Here is a 24,186-nt window from a genome sequence, read left to right on the forward strand (position 1 = left end):
GCTCTAGTAGTGGCAGTAATGGTTCTGCCAAAATGAGTTGATCATACTCTATTACATCCCAAGGGGGCGCTTGAGGCCTTCCGGAAAACCAAGGATCAGTCACGTCTTCATGATTCATTTTTCTGCTTCTCCCACTGTGTTTTCAATCACTGCATGAATAAGAACGCATTATTATTTGAACTCCATTTTGTTGTCTCCACATAAAAGGAAACACGGCAATCTTATCACATTTCTGGCATAAACAACTATTACAGCATGGCAAGTAGGAAACATCGTAGCCGTGCATTTTGTTGTTCATAGGGCATGCATATTCAGTCTCATTCTACAATCTGGATGGTAACTACCATGTTTGAACTGGCGGCAACCGACAACATAACATGATGGCAGATAACAACATAACATGGTGGCAACTAACAAAATAGCTAGGTGGCAACTAGTTTTTTCCTCCATTTGTACCCTCCAACTTACTCTGTTATGCCCTGCTTCCCAATTGTTTTCAATATTTTCCACTATTGTTCTTTTTCGCCTGACTCTTAGTTGATCCTAAACATACTTTTCGAGCACCTACTCGCAGCAACGGCAACCTAAAAGCTTAGATTAGATCTAGGATAGAACATGGCAACTTTGTGTTCATTGGAAGGCAGAGGAGAATAAACAATGAACGACCGGAATTCATGTGAGTTGTAGATCCATGCCACACAAATCTAGTACGTCTGTGGTGTGTTTTTCCATGACACTGCAGATCCAGTCGCCATCTACGTGGGAAATCTAGAAGTAAAATTATTGGGGCGGGGGGAGGGGGAGAAGATAGGAGAACGACTAGATGACCTTTTCTGTGAGCTCCTTGCTGTGTTTTCCGTCGATGGGGAGGAGGGTGGGGGGGCGCTAGCGATCTGATCTGGTTGCCATGGAAACTAGAGAAGAAAGACGATGGAGGTAGGGGAAGGTTTACTGATCCGGAGGTTGGAGACGACGAACGGTGTCTACTGTGGTTCGCAGGAGGAGTGGGATGATGGTGAGAGAGGATGTGTGGGCCGCGGGGTTGCTCGCGCGGACGTGTGGGCGATCGCACCGCACACGGGATGTGCGGGCTGTGGCTGGGTGCGCCCGGACGTCCTCGTGCGGGCGGGACTGTGTCGATGCCACACGGGACGTGCGACACATACCCTCTAAATGCCACACATGTGGTGGATATCGGCGTCCTAAATCTGAGAGTTGGACGATCTGCTAATTTGTCGTAGTAATGGACACCGAGGTGCACGTTCTCGTGTTCCCTTGGCCACGACAGGGACACATCAACCCCATGCTCCATTTCGCCACCGCCCTCGTCGATGCCGGCGTCCAAGTCACCTTCCTCCACACAGAGCACAACCTGCGCCGTCTTGGCCAGGTGCCTCCGCCAGTCCTACGCTTGCTTTCCCTCCCCGACGGACTTCCTGATGACCACCCCCGCAGCTTCTTGTAGCTCATGGAATCCATGTGTGATACTGGCAGCGCCGTGTATGTGCCCTGATCTTGTTGCTTCTTTCTGTCGCCAATGCACCGGTGACATGTGTTGTCGCTGATGGCAACATGCCTTTCGCCATCAACATCGCTGACGACCTCGGCATCCCGGCGCTCGCCTTCACCGGGAACAACCCGTGCAGCTACCTGGCGCTCCTGTCTATGATGAAGCTCATCGAGCTCGGCGAGACCGCCTTCCCCGTTGATGACCTAGTGTGTGGCGTTCCGGGGATGGAGGGTATCCTCCCGCGATGATCTTCCTAGCTTGTGGGCTCCACTGCGTTGATCAAGGGCATGGAGACCCCATGGTGCTCAAGCTTGCCGAGGTCACTGCCCGTACCTGCAAGGCACGCGCGCTCATTATCAACACCGCCGCATCCATGGAGAGGCAAGCGCTCGCCCACATCGCATCGCGCACAAGCGACGTCTTTGCCGTAGGTCCACTGCATGCTAGGTCGAGGTTCACCGCAAGCGCGAGCCTAGGGCGGGAGGACGACGGGTGCATGTCCTGGCTGGACGGCCATGAGGATCGGTCCATCGTGTACGTGAGCCTGGGGAGCATCGCCGTGATCACGCACCAGCAGTTCACCGAGTTCCTCTCCGGCCTAGCAGCCACGGGGTACGCCTTCCTCTGGGTGCTCCGGCCAGGCATGGTCCAGATGACCAGCTCCGCGCTCCTCCGAGAAGCCGTCGGGGCAGCAAAAGGAGGCAAGGGGTGCGTCGTCGAGTGGGCTCCTCAGCGGGACGTGTTGCGTCACCGGGTAGTGTGCTGCTTCCTAACAGACGCCGGATGGAACTCGACGCTGGAGGGCGCTCCGTCGAGGGCGTGATGGCCCTTCTTCCTCCACCAGCAGATCAACAGCCGCTTAGTGGGCGCCGTGTGGAGGACGGGGCTGGACATGAAGGACGACTGTCATAGAGGAGTCGTGGAGAGGACGATGACACTACCAGAATAACCTTATATGCCTACGGCCTTATCTATGTCGACGGCTGCCGTAGGCATAGATGGAGCTATGCCGACGGCCTAGCGAATGCCAGGCCGTCGGCATAGCTCCATCTATGCCTACGGCAGCCGTAGGCATAGTAAGGCTGTCGGCATACACCGATCTATGCCTACGGCAGTCGTAGGCATAGTAAGGATGTCGGCATACACCGATCTATGCCGACGGCAGCCGTAGGCATAGTTAGGCCGTCGGCATACATCGATCTATGCCTACGATAGCCGTAGGCATAGTTAGGCCGTCGGCATAGAGGTGTCCCTAGTGGCCCGAGGACAGACGGCGGGCTGACGCCGTCAAATCTATGCCGACGGCCCTGACGGCGGCCGTCGGCATAAATATCATATGTTTTCTTTACTAGGAGCCGCCACGTGGCAAAGCTATGCCGACGGCAAAGCCGTAGGCATAGTTTTCCATCTATGCCTACGGCAAGGCCGTAGGCATAGCCCAGCCACGTGGCACCTCCTGGTAGCCCCGAGAACTATGCCTACGGCATGGCCATAGGCATAGATATCATCTGTTTTTTTAATTTTTTTTTTAATTTTTTAAGTTATATTTGAATAATTAAAATATAACTTATCTAGACTTAAACATACACAAATTATACATCGACTTGGGTAGAATTTTCCATAGTTTATGAATATCCAGTTTTCTTTTGTTTTTGAGTATGTTAGAAATGTGACCTCATGTACTTTTGCATATAGGTCCTTATACTTTGTTAAAAGCATAAGTAATTGATACTTGGATCGATTTTGACAAATTTTATATGGTTTTTTATCACAATATTGAAAGGATTCTGTTGCTATACTATGTTTCAAATTTGAACAAACTTAAATCATGTTTGCTTCAAATTTATAGAAAACACCCTTTTGTTTTGAATTTTTTGTATATTTGTTATTCCTTGGCCAATCGAGACAAATTTTATATCTACATCCATCAGATTGTTTCAAGGATTGTGGTGGCAGGCGCAAACACCCGGCAGCCAGCTCCAGAGTGTGACCCCTTCATGGATGGCAATGCCGTCGGCACTTGGAGGTGGAAAACGGCCACGCTGGGTCGACACGGAGGGAATCTTATGGTGGGTCTGCCCCAAACCTTGTTCTCAAGTGTTCCTATGGGCTGACTTATCACAACCAGGTGAAAACGTCTATTGTTCAAATCCCGTCTGGTGAAAGTCAAAGGCGTAGATCTCCGGATCAACTGTTCTAGGGTTAGGCCGGTCGGGGCCTTCGGGGGGTGGCAATGCCACCAGAGCATCGCGTCGGGTCCTCATACATGTCTTAAGGTGTGGTGTCATGTATTAAGAGGCAATACGCGGCTCCGGTGTGAGGCCCCCCAGGGACATCAATGAAATCGAAGTAATCCCTCTGCGGTTTTGGCGTAGCATGAAATTTTTCTGAACACTCAGAGTGTGATCAATTCATGAAATTTTTACACAGTGCAGACACATGTGATATAATAGGCGTGGCAATTTCTTATAGTTTTTAAAGATGCAAGAGTGTGTGAAAAAATCCCCCACTACAGATTGTTCTTCGTGTGTCTACGAGTGTGGCCAGGGGCCTTCAGGGGCTAGCTATGCCACCAAATCTTGCGTTGTGTCCTCTTACATGTCTGGAAGTATGGTGTCAGGTGCAAACACCCGTCATGCGACTCCGGAGTGTGACCCCCTTCACGAGGGGGGTCCAATGGTGGGATGGGCCCAGACCTTGTTCTGAAATGTTCCTATGGGCTAACCTATCACAACCAGGTGGAAAAGTTCGTTGGTTAGGAAACATAACCATCATTGATTCAACGAGCTAGTCAAGTAGAGGCAAACAAGTGACACTCTGTTTGTCTATGTATTCACACATGTACTAAGTTTCCGGTTAATACAATTCTAGCATGAATAATAAACATTTATCATGATATAAGGAAATAAATAATAACTTTATTATTGCCTCTAGGGCATATTTCCTTCACAACACACTTCCTTCACAAAACCGGACACGTTCTCTCTCGATAACCAGATACTACCTTGGAGATGGTGCAGTTTACAAGCAACCTCCGGTCAGGCTTTGGCGAAATACGTTAAAACTTTCACCGCCCCCTACAAGGGCCATATGATGACACCGTGCCAGGTCCCGAGGATTTCAGGCATCGTATGACTTTTGGTTGATTTTAACGGCTGGATCTAGCATGCCGCCGAGGTACATTCACCTATCGGTGGTGGGGCATGCCCCTCCTTCAGTTGCACTAGGCCTACACATACCACAAAGATATCATATATGTTTTGAAAAACCACTTTTGGACATCATTTCAGGTGGTCGTCGTGCAGATCTGCAATTCCCGCATTGAAACCCTATGGATGCAGTAAATGTCTCAAATATTGCAGGCGGGCCCGGAAAATGCCATGTACTGACACGTGTCATGCAATGGCCCCCTTTGAGAGGACGAGAAGTTTCGGGGTCAACGAAGCAACGGGCAACACACTTCCTTCACAAATTGGACACGTTCTCTCTCGATAGTCGGATACTACATCGGAGATGGTGCAGTTTACAAGCGAGCTCCGGTCAGGCTTCTAAGAAACGCGCTAAAAATTTCATCCCACCCTACAAGGTCCATATGACGACACCGTGCCAGGTCCCGAGGATTTCCAGCATCGTATGACTTTTGGTCAATTTTAACGGCTGGATCCAGCATGCCGCCGAGGTACATCCCCCCCCTCCGTTCCCCCGGTGGTGGGGCCTGTCCCTCCTTTGGTGTCGTCGTTCGATGGTGAGGGACGTCGCACGTGTCGTCATCGATGGTGACGGGGAAAGCCGAAGAGATGTTCTGTGCGACTGTCCGTAGGTCCCCGTCCAGACTCATAGTTGTCATAACGAACGCACCATTCCCTAATGCATTCCCTTCCCACCTCACCAGCCCATCTCCTCCTCGCCGCTCTCCTCTCCCCTCACGGATCGTCGACGGTCGGTGCAAGAGAGTAGAAAAAATTAGAAGAAAAAAAAAGGGAAAACACAATTGTATGAGCTTCCTTTCTATTGGTGGAAACGTTTGTGCCCCGGATCGATGACGTGGCGCATATCCAACCATCTATCCATCTAGCTGTCCACCCCACAACCATCCATCCATCCATCTAGAGAAAAGGAGAAAAAAGAAAAAGAGAAAGAGCCCACCCAACCCCTACCTCGCTCTCTCCCCACAAACCTCTCTGTCTCTCGCGACTCCTCTCTCCCCCACGAGTCTCTCTCCCTCGCCGACGCCACCACCCACGCCGACCAGTTCCGGCGAGCTCCGGCGGCGCGCAGCACACCCCGAGCTCCCCTAGGTCTGCTCCACCTCCCCCTCCGTCCAGAATCCGCGCTCCCGCCCTCCACCGTCCCCGTGGCTAGCTAGGGTTTCGGCCGCCACCCCTAACATCGCCGGGATCAGCCACATCCGGCGACGGCGAGGCCAGAGCTCGACGGATCCGTTACCGGCATGCCGCAGGTACGGCCTTCCCCACTTTCCTCGCCTGGATCCACCCTCCCCACCTCACCTTCTCCTTTCCTTCCCTTGCTGCAGGTCACCTTGGCACGGTCTGGATGACGACTACTGCATGAGGGCACCGTCCTTCCTACTCGAGGAAGCGGAGGACGAGGGGCGCACCTAGCTGTCGGCCCTATCCTTCTTGAGGAGGCAGGGGCTGCCTAGCTCAAGCACGACCATGACGACCCACGTCGGCAGGTAGCACCTCCATCTCCTTCGCCTCCTTCCTCTGCTCACTACTACTGCTGCTAAGTAGAGGAATATGTGATGCAAATCCTCTTGTGTGAAGGAATTCTAGAGGGATTTGTATGAACAAGTCCTTTATTTATTTATTTGTCTAGTTAGTACCAAACAGAGAGAGAAGATGAGTTTAGAATCCTGGTTCTTTAGTTAGATAGTACCAATAGGGATTGGTTATTTTTCTGCTACAACTCGAATGGACATGAGGAGTGAGGTGTGAGTAGAAGGTGATGAAAGTCGACGCAACACTGATCCAAACCCACTCCTTGCCGACGCAACCTAGCTGTGGTTCTCTTAAGTCACAAAGCTAGATATATCCTTCAACGGTAGCTAGTTTGATCTATCCTGATGGACAAGCTAACATACATAGCAATAGTTGCTTTTTTATCATTCCCCCACTGGCCAAAGCACAACGTACACACATAGAGAGAGGAAATATCTAGTTAGCTTTTTTTAGTTTGTCCTCTAATTAGCAGAAACTACTCATTCTTACTCCCCGCAAGGGGCTGGCAGTATCACCCTTGATCTATATTTTTTGGGTGGTTAGTCAAAGAGCACGTGATTAATAGATTATAGGAAATGCAGGTTACTTTGTTGTTTCCCCAAGATCTATTCTGATGAACATGCATATGCATCACACTAATCTGCTTCATCATAATTATTGAATCCAAGCATGTAAGTCGCCGTAGCATTTGTCCAACAAATTGTATTTGATTCATTGTTCTAATAGATGGATGTTATTTCTCTTTCATTTTTCAGATATATCACTCGAGCTTTCCGGCATGCTCGGTAACTGTTTATACAATGCAAAACCTGCAAAATTGGAAGTATAGTAACACATATTTTGTTGCCAGTACAATACATGAGTATTGAATCTCTGTGGGCTTCTTTTCCTTTGTTTATCAGGGTTACTAATGCTCACCTCATGCCTCTCTGCTTGGTGGCACAGTGCCCTGTTTTTAGTGAACTCACTATATTCCAGGTATGTACCTTTGGATCTTCCAAAAACAATCAACATTTTATCTGCGCTATTTTCTTTCACATTTACCATTTTGTTCATATCTGTAGATCTATTTATATATATTCTTTTTTTGTTTCTGCCAACCCACATATGCATCAATTTGAATGAACTTAAATTTGATCCTTTGTTTGGTATTACCTACATATAAATTGATTATCCATCTCTTCTTTGATGCACAGGTAGGTACCGCTGATATACTTGAGCCTTGATCTTAATTTTTCTTCATTGGTAATACTATCATCTCTCAAGAAGTCCTTTATAGATATATGTAGTACAATGGGTCATTATTTATTTGTTGTCCTGATGTCGAGATCTGTTTTCTTTATTATAACAAGTTGCAAAATTAGTAGTGGGAAGTAAACTTTTGTTAACTTGTTGGCTGAACCAATGGAACTACTGTTATATTTGATTTGTTGCTCAACTAGTGTTGCAATGATGGAACCGATGATTATGCATGATGCATCCATCCATTCTATCGGAGAGGCTGTGTTTTTTTTCTTCTTGTGCTAAGATTGATAGCATCACATATCCTATTATTTTGTTTCTCCAGTAGAGCCTTGTGAGTTGATGTGTCTGCCACCGTCCTCGAATGGTTGTGCAATAATAATGGTCCTAGCTAATTACTAGTATGTGTTGTTGCTAAAACAACTTGCTCCTTGTTTGATTTCGAGGATGATGTTGCTACTAAAGTAGCAACAACCACGCTTTGGTTCCCCAAAATTCATATGGCACTTGCATCTCTACATACACACACATATGAATATGCACCTCGGTTTGGTTCAGTTTGCATGTTTACATTTGCTTTAACTTTGACTGAAACTATCTTGGTGACACTTGCATCAATGGTGTGTTCTGCCCTTGTAGATGTCCTTGGAGAAGATGGCCATTGGAGTGTAGGGGAGGAACAACCTTGTCTTGCTCGAGGAGGAGGAGGACCACCCAATCTCGACGACGGCACGGCAACAGGTAGCACTCGCCTCCCTCCCAAGGTGAAGGTCTGATCCGCCTGTTTAGATGGTCTCCTCTTGTCTTATGCATGTGAGGGGAGAAGAAAGCCATTGGACTGAATTATATTTGCATGTGAGGGGAGAGATCCTTTTGGTAGATGTTGGGGATATTACTACTGGACGTAAACCGGCCAGGGGTAGCCGGATTAACCTTATGAAGATTAGAAGCCCATGAAGACGTAAGAATGATGGCGCTTTATGAAGGCCCAAGGCCCAGAGGCGAGTTAAGGCCTGTAGATGTAAACCGACCTTGTTATGTAACTTGCATTGTAAGATAGGAAGGATAGAGACCGGACCGGACAAGTTTATGATCCGGCTTCGGGACTCTGTAAACCGGCGGGCGTCAACCTATGTATATCAAGGGACGACCCGATAGCGGTTTAGGGACAACAGACAACAACTCGAGAGCCAGAAAAGCGGATTCGCTCCCTGGCCTTCGAAACCCCAGCAATACCAATCACAACTAGACGTAGGCTTTTACCTTCATCGAAGGGGCCGAACTAGTATAACTCCTCGTGTCCCCTTGTCCGGTTTAACCCCTTTAAGCTAACCCGTTGCGATGGCTCCATGACTAAGTTCTTTCACAAGGACATCTGTTGTGACAAACCCACGACAGTTGGCGCCCACCGTGGGGCTATCGCACGATGGTTTTGAGTTCTTGAAGGGCAGCTTTGATGGACTCAAGGGATACGCTGTGTGCCGGATGATGAAGAGTCGTCACGGCAAGCTCTACATCGACAACGCAGGATGGGGTCCCGAGGTCGGTTCAATCGAATATGGGTACCGGGTCCCCTTTGGTGGGATTCATGTCTTCATCGACAAGTTTGGCGAACCGGCCATTGAGCCGGACATCTGCACCGACATCATCGAGATGGCTCAGCGTGCGAGCCCTTCGCCGGTTCGACCTGTGGCAAGGCATGTCTTCGTAGGCGTCATCCATGGGGTGGAATACGAGGACGGACCGGCGTCCAATGGAGAAACCATTGTCTGCTCCAACGACGAGTCTTCTGGAGAGACCGAATCGCTCTATCAGTTGCAGGATGTCCGGATTAGCGGAGGATCCAAGGGCAACAGTATTCCGGACTCCCCTGATCTGCCAAACCGGGCCGCTATCTTCATGGCCGGTACACAGTCGGCGCCTCATTCGTCAGCTGGCACAACAATACTCTCTGGTTCAACAATGGCCACGCCGGCAGGGGCAGGAAGCTCTGCGCCGCCTCCGGCTCAAGTCCTGTCTGACTTGTTCGACACTTTGGCAACATTGATGGCCGCAGAGGTGGATGCAGCAGTCTGGTATCAGCACAACGCGGAGATTGCAAAGGTGAAGGATCAGATAGCTCAGGCTAAAGAGGACCTAGCGGCAGAGAACGCTAGGATGGCTATAGAACGGGCCGAGTTGGAAGCTCAGGCCTATCGGATTAGGCTGGATCAGAACGCTTCCGAAGAAGTCATGAGAAGAAGGTACCGATCGCATCTCCCGTCGGGTTACGAGCCATGAAATCTCTTCAATACGCCAGGAGCAGGAACTAGTAACCAGCCAATATTAAATCGGACGGAGGTACCAGGAACATGAGCATCGGTTCAACCGCGCATGATGGACCCGCCTCGTCAAAACAACAGTGTGCCACAGTATGTACCAACACCTCCCGGGCATTACTCCAACCCGTTGGACAACATTGTGGCCGCCGCTTCACGCTTGGCAGCCCTCCCAACCGATGGTGAATCACCAGTTGCGACTGAGGCACGTCGGGCCAGAGATCTCCTTCAAACAGCGCTAAAGCAGCAGCAGGCATATTCGCACAGTCGTGAGAGGATTCATTCCACTCCCCGTCCAAGCTGGAGCTATAACAGACATGTTGAGGATGAACTGGCCGTGTCAAGCAGTGCACGTCGCCGTAATTCGCCGCGAGGACACAACCCGGCAGGGGGAGGTGCTAATGCATAGGATTTAGTGGATCATGGTCGCGCGCGTCGAGAGGCCGAGTTAGCAGCTCGGCATGGAGCTCGTCAACATACTCCGGTTCACCCTACCGCTTCTATAGAGCCAGGTGTGGTATTCAGTTCCTTAGGGGTGCCGTGTCTCACCCCCGCTTTGAGTAATGTGAGATTGCCCAAGGACTTCAAGGGACCTCGTAAGGTACCAAATTACACCGCCGATTTACAACCAGAGGCGTGGGTTGAAAGCTACGAGATGGCAATGGAGATGTTTGATGTGGATGAGGCAGTGTGTGCTAAATACTTCACCATGATGTTGGAAGGAACAGCTCGTACTTGGTTGAAGAGCTTACCAACTAACTCTGTCGGATCATGAGCCGAATTGAAGCACTGGTTTATCCAGAACTTCAAAGATACTTGTAAGCAGCCCATGTCAATCGTGGATTTGGCCACTTGTGTCCAAGAGGAGGGGGAGTCCACAACCCATTGGTTCAAGCGGGTCTCAGCGATTTTGCATTCATCGGATCGTATCAATGCAGATACCGCAGTGCTAATGTTGGAGGGCAATTGCCGTTTTCTGCCGCTCAAACAGAAGTTAGGAAGGCTCAAACGTCACTGCAATGATATGTCAACGCTTATGGCCGCTTTGGTTAAGTACGCCGATTCAGATAATACCAAAGACCCTGACTCAAAGGAGGACAAACCGGGGAAAGGGAAAAAGAACGGCAACACGAAGGGTCAGCAGCATAATCCGGCAGGCCATGGGAACAGTGGTAAGCGCAAAGCCGACAACAACTTGGACTTTGTCGCTAACACCAATGCTCAGGAGCATAGCCAGCGCCGTAAGGGCAAGCAGCCCTAGAGGGGCGGAGGTTCAGGCCCCAATTTGGAGCGCCTGTTAAATCAACCCTGTCCAAATCATGGATCAAAGGAGAAGCCAGCGTCACATCTTTGGAAGGATTGTTATATCATGCGAGATTTCAAGAACTCCAATATGTTCCAGTACGATAATGGCCCGCCCGGCGGTTCAGGAGGTGGTTTCCATGGGCCGGGTTACGGAGGTGGCAGTTCTGGTTCAGGATTTCAGGGCAATCAAACCGGACACATCAATCAAGGGCACCAAGGCAACCAGGGTGGTTACAACCATCAGGGGAACCAGCAGTAGCAGCAGTCGGGTTACTAGAGCAATCCTAAGCAGCTAAATAGTGGGCAATATCATGTCTTCACCACCAGCTTGTGTAAGCGTGATCAGAAGCTTCACAAGAGGGCAGTAAACTCTGTTGAACCGGCGGTGCCTCAGTATTTGCGCTGGTTTGAGCAACCCATTTTGTGGAGTAGAGAGGATCACCCACCCCGGGTAGACAATCCGGGTCACTTGGCCTTAGTGGTGGCCCCTCAAGTTGGGGGATACAAGTTCACTAAGGTGCTCATGGACGGGGGAAGTAGTATCAGCATTCTATATTATGATACATTCCGCCGTATGGGGTTGATAGATAAGAATCTTAAACCGTCAAATACCGTTTTTCATGGTGTGGTGCCTGGCAAGTCTGCATATCCAGTGGGCAAGATAGCCTTAGAGGTGGCTTTTGGAGATGATTATGATTCAAGGTCAGAAACATTGACTTTTGAGGTGGTGAAAATCAAAAGTCCGTACCACGCTTTGTTTGGGCGGCCGGCTTATGCTAAATTCATGGCGAGGCCGTGTTATGTTTATCTACAGCTTAAAATGTCAGGTCATAAGGGGACTATCATAGTACACGGGAGCAGAAATATCGCTTTGGAGTGTGAGGAAGGTGATGCGGCTTATGCTGAGTGGGTTTGTGCCACGGGGAGTTGAAGTTCTATAAGGAGCAAGTTGATCCGGCAGATATGACCTCTTTGAAAAGCCAACTACGGAACATGATCCGGTGTTGAAATTCAAATCGGCCACAGAGACTAAGATGATTGATTTTGTTCCTGGCGATTCATCCAAGCAGTTCAGCATCAGTGCTAACCTGGATCCCAAATAGGAAAGCGCGCTCATCGAGTTCATCCGTAAGAACCGGGACATCTTTGTATGGAAACCTTCTGGCGTGATAGGTGTACCGAGGGAACTCGCTGAGCACACACTTAACATTTACCCTAAGTTTAAACCGGTCCGGCAGTTTCTTCGCCGCTTCAATGAAGAAAGGCGCAAGGCTATTGGTGAGGAGGTAGCTCGGTTGTTGGCTGCAGGGTTTATCGTGAAAGTCTTTCACCCAGAGTGCTTGGCTAATCCGGTGCTGGTTCTTAAGAAAAACGGTACTTGGCGTATGTGTGTGGATTACACAGATTTGAACAAGGCTTGCCCTGCAGACCCCTTTGCCCTCCCTCGTATCGATCAAATCATTGATGCTACGGCAGGTTGTGACCATTTGTGTTTTCTGGATGCTTATTCTGGTTATCATCAGATCAAAATGGCAGTTAAGGACCAGGAGACGACAGCTTTCATAACTCCCTTTGGAGCCTTCTGTTATGTCTCCATGCCCTTTGGACTCAAGAGCGCCCAGGCGACTTATCAGCGTTGTGTTCAGAATTGCCTTCATAAGCAGATTGGGCGCAATGTTGATGCATATGTGGATGATATTGTGATAAAGTCCAGGAAGGAGGAAACATTGATAGATGATTTGAGAGAAACTTTTGACAACCTCCGGGTTTACAAGATGATGCTCAATCTGGGGAAGTGTGTCTTTGGTGTCCCGGCGGGCAAGCTCTTGGGTTTTCTGGTGTCAAACAGAGGCATTGAGGCCAATCCGGAAAAAATTTCAGCAATTACATCTTTGGCTAAACCGGCGTGTATCAACGACGTTCAACGTTTGGCCGGCCGGATTACGGCTTTGAGCCGGTTTATCAGTCGTCTTGGGGAGAAGGCTATCCCTTTATATCAAATGCTCAAGAAAACAGATAATTTCGTCTGGAGTGAGGCAGCCGATAAAGCATTTGAGATCTGAAGAGGCAGTTAGCTGAACCACATGTGCTTGCAGCATCGATCGATAAGGAGTCGTTATTGCTATATATGCTGCTAATGCCCGAGCTGTTAGCGTGGCTATTGTGGTGGAGCGCAAGGAAGCTGGCAAGAAATATCCGGTTCAACGACCGGTTTATTATATCAGTGAGGTGCTCATTGAGTCAAAGCAGAGGTATCCACATTGGCAGAAGCTGGTGTATGGAGTGTTTATGGCAAGCCGGAAGCTTAAACACTATTTTCAGGGTCATCCTATCACAGTGGTAAGTTCGGCCCCTCTAGGAGATATCATTCAAAACAGAGAAGCAACGGGCTGGATTGCCAAATGGGCTATTGAGCTTGGACCTCACGGGCTCAAATACATACCTCGCACAGCGATCAAATCCCAAGCACTCGTGGACTTCATCAATGATTGGACGGAGTTGCAGGCACCAGAGGAAAAACCAGATAACACGTACTGGACTATTCACTTTGATGGATCCAGACAGTTGGAGGGCTCGGGGCTGGAGTCATACTAACTTCCCCATGAGGTGACACGTTTTGTTATGTCCTCCATTTAATGTTCCCTTGTACTAACAATGCAGCTGAATATGAGGCCTTACTCCATGGTCTTCAGATGGCTAAAGAGATGAACTTAAGCCGAGTTAAGTGCTTTGGGGATTCAAATTTGGTAGCCCAAAAGGTGTTTGGCACTTGGGATTCTAAAGACCCACTCATGGCTGCATATCGACGAGAGGTGGACACAGTGGCTGGTCACTTCAAGGGTTATCAGGTGGACCATATAGACCGGCGAAAAAATGAAGCGGCGGACGCTTTAAGCCACCTTGGTTCTCAGCGTAAACTGGTCCCACCAAATATCTTTCTTGACGTGCTGCATAATCCGTTGGTCAAAGTACCAACAGAGGAGGACTTGGCTATTCCTGACCCGGAGACTCAATTTGTGGCAGCTTTGCATGTCATACCTGATTGGACAATCACATACCTAGATTACATGAACCGGGGCGAGTTACCAGAGGATGAAACTTCGGCCCGGCAGATAATTCGGCGTTCCAAATCAATGACCATACTCAACAGAGAGTTACATCGTTAGAGCGTATCAGGGGCGATTCAGCATTGTGTTTCTCCTCAAGAGGGTTGTGAAATTTTGCGAGAAATCCATGAAGGGGATTGCGGTCACCATGTTGGTTCAAAGTCTTCGGTGGCTAAAGCTTTTCGCCACGGTTTCTATTGGTTAACAACTCATGCTGATGCTGAGGATTTAGTCAAACGATGTGACGGTTGTCAAAAATTTGCATGCCGTGCTCATATTCCGGCTCAGGAGCTGAGGATGATTCCAATAACATGGACGTTTGTGACTTGGGGGCTTGATATGGTTGGACCCTTTAAGCGCTCCAAGGACAAAAAGACCCACTTATTAGTGGCAGTTGATAAATTCACCAAATGGGTGGAAGCAGAACCAGTCAGTAAGTGTGATGCGGCCACGGCGGTTCAATTAATCAAAAAGGTGATATTCCGGTTTGGCTTTCCACACAGTATTATAACTGATAATGGTACTAATCTGTCAAAGGGAGAGATGGAGGAATTTTGCCAACATGAGCACATCCGGCTTGATATAGCATCGGTGGCTCACCCCCAATCTAATGGTCAAGCGAAGAGGGCAAATCAAGAAATTTTGAGAGGTATTAAACCCCGGCTTATGGTTCCTTTGAAGAGGACACCGGGTTGTTGGGTGGAGGAATTACCTTCTGTGTTATGGAGCATCAACACCACACCTAACAGATCGACGGGTTACACACCTTTCTTCATGGTTTATGGAGCGGAGGCGGTTCTTCCTAGTGACATCCGTCACGACTTGCCCCGGGTGGCAGCTTATGTTGAAGCGGATAATGAGACAACACGTCAGGATTCTCTGGACCTGTTAGATGAGGAGCGTGATCTTGCAGCAGCACATTCGGCGATTTATCAACAGGATCTCCGACGTTATCACAGCCGCCGGGTTAAGACCAGAACGTTTCAAGAGGGCGATTTGGTGCTCCGACTCATCCAGGATCAAACTGATATGCACAAATTATCCCCACCTTCGGAAGGACCTTTTGTGGTCAGCAAGAATCTGCACAACGGGTCATACTACCTCATTGATGTTCAAGAGCACAAAGACTCACGTAAATCGGAGGAGGAGACCAAGCGGCCGTGGAACATAGCTCTTCTTCGGCCTTACTATACTTGAGCCATAGGCTCTTCATATGTACATATTTATGACGATGTATATATTATATAATAAACCGGAGCCTCCATTAAAGCAGGGTCTCTGTTCTTTTTACATCATGTGTGTGCTTGCAAAAGTTTCTACTGACAAAGCGGAGTTTTTTTGTTAAAATGGTCTCTGCAACCGCACGGATATAAAGAAAATCACTGGGGGCTTGGTCATATCTGAACCATAGCTACACCTCTTGATCGGTTTGAAACCACAAAGGGATATCACTAGGGGGCTTGGTTGTTATCACACCATAGCTGCACCTCTTGATAGGTGTTAAGCCAAAAAGGAAATTATGTGGGGCAAAAGAGAGTATTGCACAAAGCACAAACTCAAACATAGGCACCCACTGAGCACAGATCACAAAGTTACTTGGGGGCTCTTTGTGCAAAAGCAACAAAGAGTTTGGAAGGACCCTTGTAATTGGCTATCAAGCCATGGCTTGGAAGCCTGGTGTATTCACCTAAAACCCCAGGTTAACCTACCTTCATCAAGTAAGCCACTCCTATCCAGGTAATCCTGGTATGACCCGCCGAATGTTTGACAAGTCAATCTTATATAGACCCTGAACTTGTCAAAGTTAAAATGACGATTGGTTAATTGGAGGCCCATCTTAAAAGGCTTTGTTAAATGGTTTAACTCAGAGGCCTGGCAGCCCATGAAAAGCCTCGATTTGGAGCCTGGCAGCTCGTAAAAAGCCTTGCATATTTATTTTTTGAATCCTATTTGCTAAGTTTTTTTACTTTATTGAGGGTCATAATAAACCGGTGTCTCTGGCCCGGCTTGACTTTCAACTACACGTTGTCAGTACATGATCAGTTACAAGCCGGCGTTCCTTGCCCCGGTCTAGTTTGGCTAAATCGCCAGTGCTATAAAGAAAACCCGGTGATCATTATATCCCAGTACGGTTTATTATCATAATCCGGCAAAATAAGGACGAAGTTATCAACACACCGATTGGTGATTGACACCTTTACCATACAAGCTGTTGGTCAACCAACAAGGTATGTTGCACATATTACTTTTTATACAAAAACTTTGATCATTCATCTAAGAATTGCATATTTGTTGAGCATCATAACCCGTCTAGTGGTAAACCGCTAGGATACTTTCAAATTCTTGTATCGAGGAACACATCTCATCATGGGCAATGCATAAATAGATCCCAAAAAGTGGAACAAATTTTCACGAAGTGTCACAAAACATGCTTGATGGCATGACAGATAAAAGAGTTTTTTCTATCCTATTACAAGCAGCTTCCAAGCGGCCACAAGTGCATAATTGTTTTTTGGCATTGGCATACAAATATCTGGTAAACCGGCTGCCGGTTTAAGACGCTTCGTCTGGATGGTTTGACGGTTGAGGATCAGTTGGTGCGATCACTTCTTCTTCAACCCTCCCCGGACGCTGGAAATCAACCGCCGACCAATCGACTCCAGTTAATGCTTGAAACACGGCCTCTTCATGGATAAGGCTAGAGGGGTTAATATCACGATCAAAGGTATGCTTACGGATTGGAGGCACAAGTTCTTCGACTTCATGGATTTCGGAGGCTGTCTCTTCCCTTCAGTGTCATAAGCCGGCTGGAAATGAGACAAGTCTGTGTCCTCTGCCAATTTGCTAGCTATTGGCCGCATTTCTTTGGTCAGCCTTTGGAGGTCCTCATTGTCGAAGTTTGAACCGTCCTCCTTTACACCTGGGTATCCTTTAATGATGTCCTCCGCTTCAAGGTCTGGAATCCATGCCTTGGCTCAGATTAGTGCGGTTAATGCGCTTGCTCTTGCAACTGCCTTCTTCAGTTCGATAATCCGGGCTGGTAACAAGGCCAGCTTCTCAAGAGTTTCCTTTAGCAATGATGGTGCTGGTTTATTGTAAGCCGCAGTGCAAATAGCCCACTGGGACCCAGAGTACAACTGTTCAATCAAAGTATACGCCACTTTAAGCTTCATCCGCATATCTGTGCCCAGATGAGCAATACGAGTGCCTGTGACGGTTTAAAATCAGTGTTCTGATCAATGATAAGATTCAATGAATTGGATAAACTACACAAGGAGATACTTACCAAAGACAGCGGAAGTCATGGCGTTGATTTGCCGTTTCAAACCAGCTAGTTCATCTACAACTGGTTTCAGGGCTGCTTCGGCATCCTCAGTTTTTTTGGTTAAACCGGCTTTCTCGGTTTCCCAGTTAGCACGATCTTTGTTAAAAGACTCTTTCAGCTTTTCCATCGCTGACTGGGCTTTGGTCAACTCCTCTTTAGCTTTCGTAGCTTCTGCTTGTTGGGACTTCACATTCTCTTGCAAATCAGCGGTCCGGGCATCTCTATTGCTTAGTTCGGCCTACAACAATGAAGAAATGTCAAACAACAGGATATATATTTTCTAAAGTACAAAGCGTATAACATATGCACTTCGTACTTGGGGGGCAATGCATATTTGCTCTGATTCACTACATCTTTTATAAAGTCTCCAGAACAATGCAAGCATTATCCTTGACACTTGGGGGCTAATGTATATCTGTTCAAAATGGACGCATGGATTAAAACCCGGATTACCTTGCAAAGCTAAACCGGCCTTTGGGGGTTACACTGAGGAAAGCTATATCATTACATTGGTAACGTATCGGCCTTGGTTTTCACTAAGGACCTAACATTTTGAGGGTCAGTGGGAGGGACTTAAAGTATTACAAAGACCCGGTTCATGTTTAGCATCATAAAACGGCCCTTGGGGGCTACTTGGGCTGGCATATCAACTTTGGAATCAAGAAATAAAGGGAGATAAAAATACCTCATAGCGTTCCTTCATCAAATTCACTAAACCGGCTTCATAGTCACGGTTTGAGTGCAGACGGTTTAAGAAACCGGAGTGAAGCTCTTCAGCGTTGAGATGGGCATAACTTGATAAGTCAGTACTCCATTTGCCCTTTTCCCTAGCAGCACGCTCTTCTTTGGCACTATGTTGGGCCAAGACTACGGGATGGCCAGGAGAGCTGTGGCCCATACCAGTAACGATAACATCATCTCCTTGGCCTTCAGTGGTTTTTGCGGGTGATGACGGAGTTTCAGTATCTCTCATCGGACTAGCCCAGTTTGGAGCTGCCGGTTCAGTGTCAGGCATGGCAGGGTCAACTTCTGGTGGTTCATCAGTATTCCGATCTTGAAGGGGCAGTTCATCAGAGGCGGCTTCAGGATGAGGACCCTCCGGTTCACGAGTTTGGTCCAGTTCACCTCTCTGCTCTTCTTCAAAAATTGCCTGGTCTTCTGATGGATTGTTGACCCGAGATTTCTTGATGGGTCTGGCTTTGGCTCTGCAAATAAATTAAAAGAGGGTTAGCATCTTATTCAAGATTTGTAACGCATTGGAAGAAGGAGTTTGAAAACTTACCCAGCCACAGTTTTTAGAGGAGGGAGTTGGGTTGTTGTTGACTCGCCAGAGGATGAGGGAGGTGTCACCTAATAATTTGAATCGGACGGATTAAGAGGTTGTCTGAAATAACCTTCCTTGGGATAAGAATGGTCAGAAGTGGAAGAGACATCAGACCGGCGCTTCCGAGCCGGGGTATCAGGTAAACCGGCCGAAGTGACCTGTTGGCCACTATGCCGGGTTGTCCGACGAGCTTCATGCTGCTGTGTCTTCAAAATAAATGCTGGGTCCAAGTAAGCAAGAGGATGAGAAAAGCTTACTTTTCGGACTGCTTGACGGGTTTTTTGTGTTGGCATAGAGTCTGAACCGGAGGAAAGGGTAATTAACTCTACATCATCAGCTTGGCTGCCTTATATGTCCTCCTGATAAAGATCATTGTTAATGAGGTGCATGAAAAGGGAGCCAAGTGAGTCAAGTTCTACCTCAACTTCCGGATCATCAGCATCGTCATCAAGTTCCATGTTGATCCGGTCAGCCGTTTTCCGCTTTGGGGTCTGCTTGACGACTTTGGTTTTGGGACGAGATGGTTTGACCGCTTTATCCCCGGTTGTCTTTATTGCTTTATCTACGGATTTCCTTTTCCAGAAGGGATCATCACCCTATTCATACATAAACAGAAGAAGGATTACAAGTTGAACAAGTTAAAGATATCAAAGATGAAAAGGAAGTATAGTGCTTATAGCAGGCGGTTTGTTCTTGGTATAGAAGGGGTTTAAGCCGGTTTGACTACAGACTGATTCCGATTCATTCAAAATTTTCTTTACGCTTTTAGTGACCTCTTCATCGGTTACCTGAATGTTGATATGGCGTTGAGGGTGTTAAACATCACCGGTGTACTCACACATTAAACCGGGGCGCCGGCTTAGCGGCAAGATGCTCCAAGATATCCAACAGCGCATGAAATCAATGCCTGTTAAACCGTTGGCCATAAAAGCCCGGAGTTTGGCGAGTTGAGGGGCATACTTGGCCCGTTCTACAGAACTTAAGCGTTGCGGCATTGGATGGGTGTTGGAAAGCCGGTGATCACGATAGCCTAGAAGGGGATTTTCATCTTCAGGAGAAGTATCTCTGCAGTAAAACCAAGTCTGGTTCCATTCCTTAGGATGGCTATGCAGTTTGGCATGAGGGAATTCAACTTCCTTCCGCTTTTGAATAGAAACACCACCAAGTTCAGTGTTGGGACCATTTACAAATTTTGTGCATCGGTTCAGATGAAAGAAGTCCCAGAAGAGTTCAGCAATCGGTTCTTCTTGTAAATACACTTCACAGAAGACCTGGAAGTTGCATAGATTGGACACCGAGTTGGGTCCGATATCTTGAGGATGGAGTTGGAAACTGGCAACCACATCTCGGTAGAAATTTGACCCTGGCGGTTTGAAACCACGGCCTATGTGGTTGACAAAGACCACAACCTCGCCCTGCCTTGGGGTTGGAGGATTTTCTGTTCCTGGAACTCGCCATCGAATTTCAGTTTTCTTAGGCAAGGTGCCAATGTTGACCATCCCATTCAACTGTTCCTCGGTGACCCGGGAACGAGCCCAATTGCAAGCGGCAAACTGTTTGGCCATTGTGAAACAAAAAGATGGAAAAGAAATGCCGGTTTACAAATCATTCACGGTGGTATACAAGATGCAATGGAATAAAGATATACAGGTATGTGAAATTGCATAAACCGGAGACAAATACAATAGTAAATGGCAAGGTCATATCAAGGGCATACATGTGTTGTTAAACCAGACTATTACAATCAACATAAAGAAGGTTTGCCGATTTACTAGGGGACTAATGGTATGAGATAGATTGTTTTTACAAAGATAAACCGCCTACGTAGTACAGAGGATACAGATCTAAGGCGAAAATGGCTAAGTAAGGAAAAACAAGTTTCACAGGATCACATGGGAATTTTGGATCTACCGAAGACAGAAAGGCAAAAATATTTTGACCTAAAAAGGGTAGGACCCGAAACAGTTTATGAAGGACTAGATCAGTTTTTGCGCATAAGGGTTTGTGGTGGTAACAGAAGATTAGCCACGGCAAGGGATACGTCAGGAGTGAAGTGTCCATCTATAGACTAAGGAGGAACAGGGAAGAACAACACCGAAGCATTGATGAACTTCAGAGAACTGCGAAGAATAGGGAAACCCTAATGAATCTAAGGAAGGAGGAAAGGACTTACTGCGGCCGCGGAAGCAACAGAGGTGTGCTGCGGAACTCTGGTACGAACAGGTTGATGCAGCGGCCAATGGTGAGGCAGAGGCGAGGCTTGACGATGGCGGTGGCGCTTAGGTGCGGAGGTGTCGCGAGGAGGAAGAAGAAGCGAACGAGATGAGGGGAAAATGATAAGGACCAGTGGCCCTATTTATAAGGTGAAGCGATAAGGCGACAAGTGCGGGAATCGAGGAGCTCAAAAGCGGATAGTTAATAATGGTGTCGCTTCGATGACTGGATATGCATTAATGAAGGTAATCTTCAGCTTCAACGGATAGATGACGTTAGGGCGGTTTATCATGATCCTGAAGTATGACATCACGGCGGTTTATAGGATCAAGGTGAAGATGCAAGGGAGGAATTTTTTCTAAGTATTGAAGATTGACATGAACAAGTTCAAACCAATCTGGGGCCTAATGTTGGGGATATTACTACTGGACGTAAACCGGCCAGGGGTAGCTGGATTAACCTTATGAAGATTAGAAGCCCATGAAGACGTAAGAATGATGGCGCTTTATGAAGGCCCAAGGCCCAGAGGCGAGTTAAGGCCTGTAGATGTAAACCGACCTTGTTATGTAACTTGCATTATAAGATAGGAAGGATAGAGACCGAACCGGACACGTTTATGATCCGGCTTCGGGACTCTGTAAACCGGCGGGCGTCAACCTATGTATATAAAGGGACAACCCGACAGCGGTTTAGGGACAACAGACAACAACTCGAGAGCCAGACAAAGCGGATTCACTCCCTGGCCTTCGAAACCCAGCACTACCAATCACAACTAGACGTAGGCTTTTACCTTCATCGAAGGGGCCGAACTAGTATAACTCCCCGTGTCCCCTTGTCCGGTTTAACCCCTTTAAGCTAACCCGTTGCGATGGCTCCACGACTAAGTCCTTTCACAAGGACATCTGCCGTGACAAACCCACGACAGTAGATGCAGAGTATAGATTCACAAAATTCACCACATGATGGTACTACCTCTATCCAAATTCTGGATACCACTTGCATCTTTTGTATATACAGTTGAAAAAGCATGACGGTTTGCTTCAGTTTGTATGTTTCCAAAATTTTTTTACTTTGACTGAAACTATCTATCTTGGTGGCACTTGCATCTCCTGTACATACATACATATGAATCAGCACCACACTTCTCTTCAGTTTGTATGTGTCAATTTTTTTGGTTGAACTTTGACTGAAACCAACTGGATGGCACCTCAATCTGTACATACACATGAATCAACACCACCTTGGTTTAGTTTTGTATATGTCCATCTGTTTTTACTTTGACTAAAACCAACTCTAGACACTTGCATCTTCTGTATATACATATGAATCAGCACCACACTTCTCTTCAGTTTGTATGTGTCAATTGTTTTGGTTGAACTTTGACTGAAACCAACTGGATGGCACCTCAATCTGTACATGCACATGAATCAACACCACCTTCGTTTAGTTTTGTATGTGTCCATTTGTTTTTACTTTGACTAAAACCAACTCGATGACACTTGCATCTTCTATATATACTCCCTCCGTTCCAAATTACTCGTCGTAGTTTTACTTCAAATTTGAACTAAAACCACGACGAGTAATTCGGAACGGAGGGAGTACATATGAATCAGCACCACGCTCTGGTTCAGTTTATATGTATCGATTTTTTGGTTTTACTTTGACTGAAATTTTTTATTAGTAAGTATCATCAGTCACAATCAGAGACCAATTTCTTTCTCTTTGGAGCTTGCCTTGAACAACTCATTCTTGATAGATACAACCGAAACTGGAGCATCTCTGTGATGTATGTATTACTCCCTCCGTCCCGAAATGTAAGACATTTTTTGACACTATCATAGTATCAAAAAACGTCTTACATTCTGGGACGGAGGGAGTAGTAGCATTGTTTGGTTCAAGCACCAACATGACAAGTTATCTTCATCAAAGGCAATAATTTTCTGCCTTTTTAGTTGGATGCCCCTATTCTAGGCGGGTTTCTTTTGGTAAATTCAGTGTATAGATTACATATTCATCCTCATATGTAGGATCTTCGGTTGGTTATACTAATTGTATGCCACTCATCCTCATATGTAGGATCTTTGGTTTGTTATACTGATTGCATGCCACCTCCATCGTTGCTGCCTTGTCTCCCCCACCACCGCCCCTCGGCCTCCTCTAATGTTGTTGTGCAGTCTTAGAATTGTAACGTTATGTACATAAAAAATATTCTATGGTCTGTGTTTGCAAATTCATGGTTGTTGAATCATGTCTGTATAAGCATTCGTAAATAGCTAGGATTTTTGGCTAATCTTTTTTTTTGGTTCTGGTGAGCAGGTATGCTGACGGCAATGCCGTAGGCATAGATGGCTATCGTGATACCAGGAGCCGCCGTGTGGTGTGTATGCCTACGGCAAAGCTGTCGGCATAGTTTTGCATCTATGCCTACGGCTAAGCCGTCGGCATAGCCCTGCACCAGGAGCTACCCGAGAGCGCCACGTGGCAGGGCTATGCCGACGGCTTAGCCGTAGGCATGGGCAGCACTTGACGGCGGCACCGGCAGTCACTGTTAGGCATAGAGCGTTGGCCGTCGGCATAGATGTACGGACGCCGTCGGCATAGGCATCTATGCCGACGGGCTCTGGGGTATGCCAACGCATATGTTGCCGACGGCCCTATGCCGACGGGGGTCGTCGGCGTAGGCTTATGCCGACGGGAATCAGGGCTATGCCGACGGCTTGGGACGTCGGCATAGGGGCTCAGTGTGGTAGTGTGAGGGAGGTCATGGAGTCTGACGAGATCAAGGGGTGGCTCAAGCCTTGGCGCATCAGCTGAGGCTGTATGTGATGGAGTTAGGGACGTCGTCGTCCGAGCTGGAGCGGCTAGCTTGTCCGTTTCATCAGCGAGCTTAGCATCAGTTCCTATCTGAAGCCCAAAATCATTGAAAACTAGCGAGCTTAGCTTCAGCCAAATTTCGTATCAATTCACCAGACAGGTGGACGTGTAAGATAATCGGACTGTTAGAGCATCTCAAAACAGCCGCGCTATACAAGTGTCGCGCCGCAAATTTATGCTTTTTAGCGCGCGCGCAATCACTAACCCAGCTGAAGCGGACGCGCA

At 47.5% G+C, this 24,186-nt stretch overlaps 1 pseudogene; it reads left to right on the forward strand.

Moving 5' to 3' along the window:
* Positions 1-1,243: 1,243 nt before the first annotated feature.
* LOC125519136 (myricetin 3-O-rhamnoside 1,2-glucosyltransferase UGT709G2-like) lies at positions 1,244-24,018 on the forward strand (annotated as a pseudogene).
* Positions 24,019-24,186: the final 168 nt, after the last annotated feature.

The sequence above is a fragment of the Triticum urartu genome, chromosome 7A (assembly GCF_056163025.1).
Source record: "Triticum urartu cultivar PI428250 chromosome 7A, HENAU_Tu73, whole genome shotgun sequence".
Classification (NCBI taxonomy): Eukaryota; Viridiplantae; Streptophyta; class Magnoliopsida; order Poales; family Poaceae; genus Triticum; species Triticum urartu.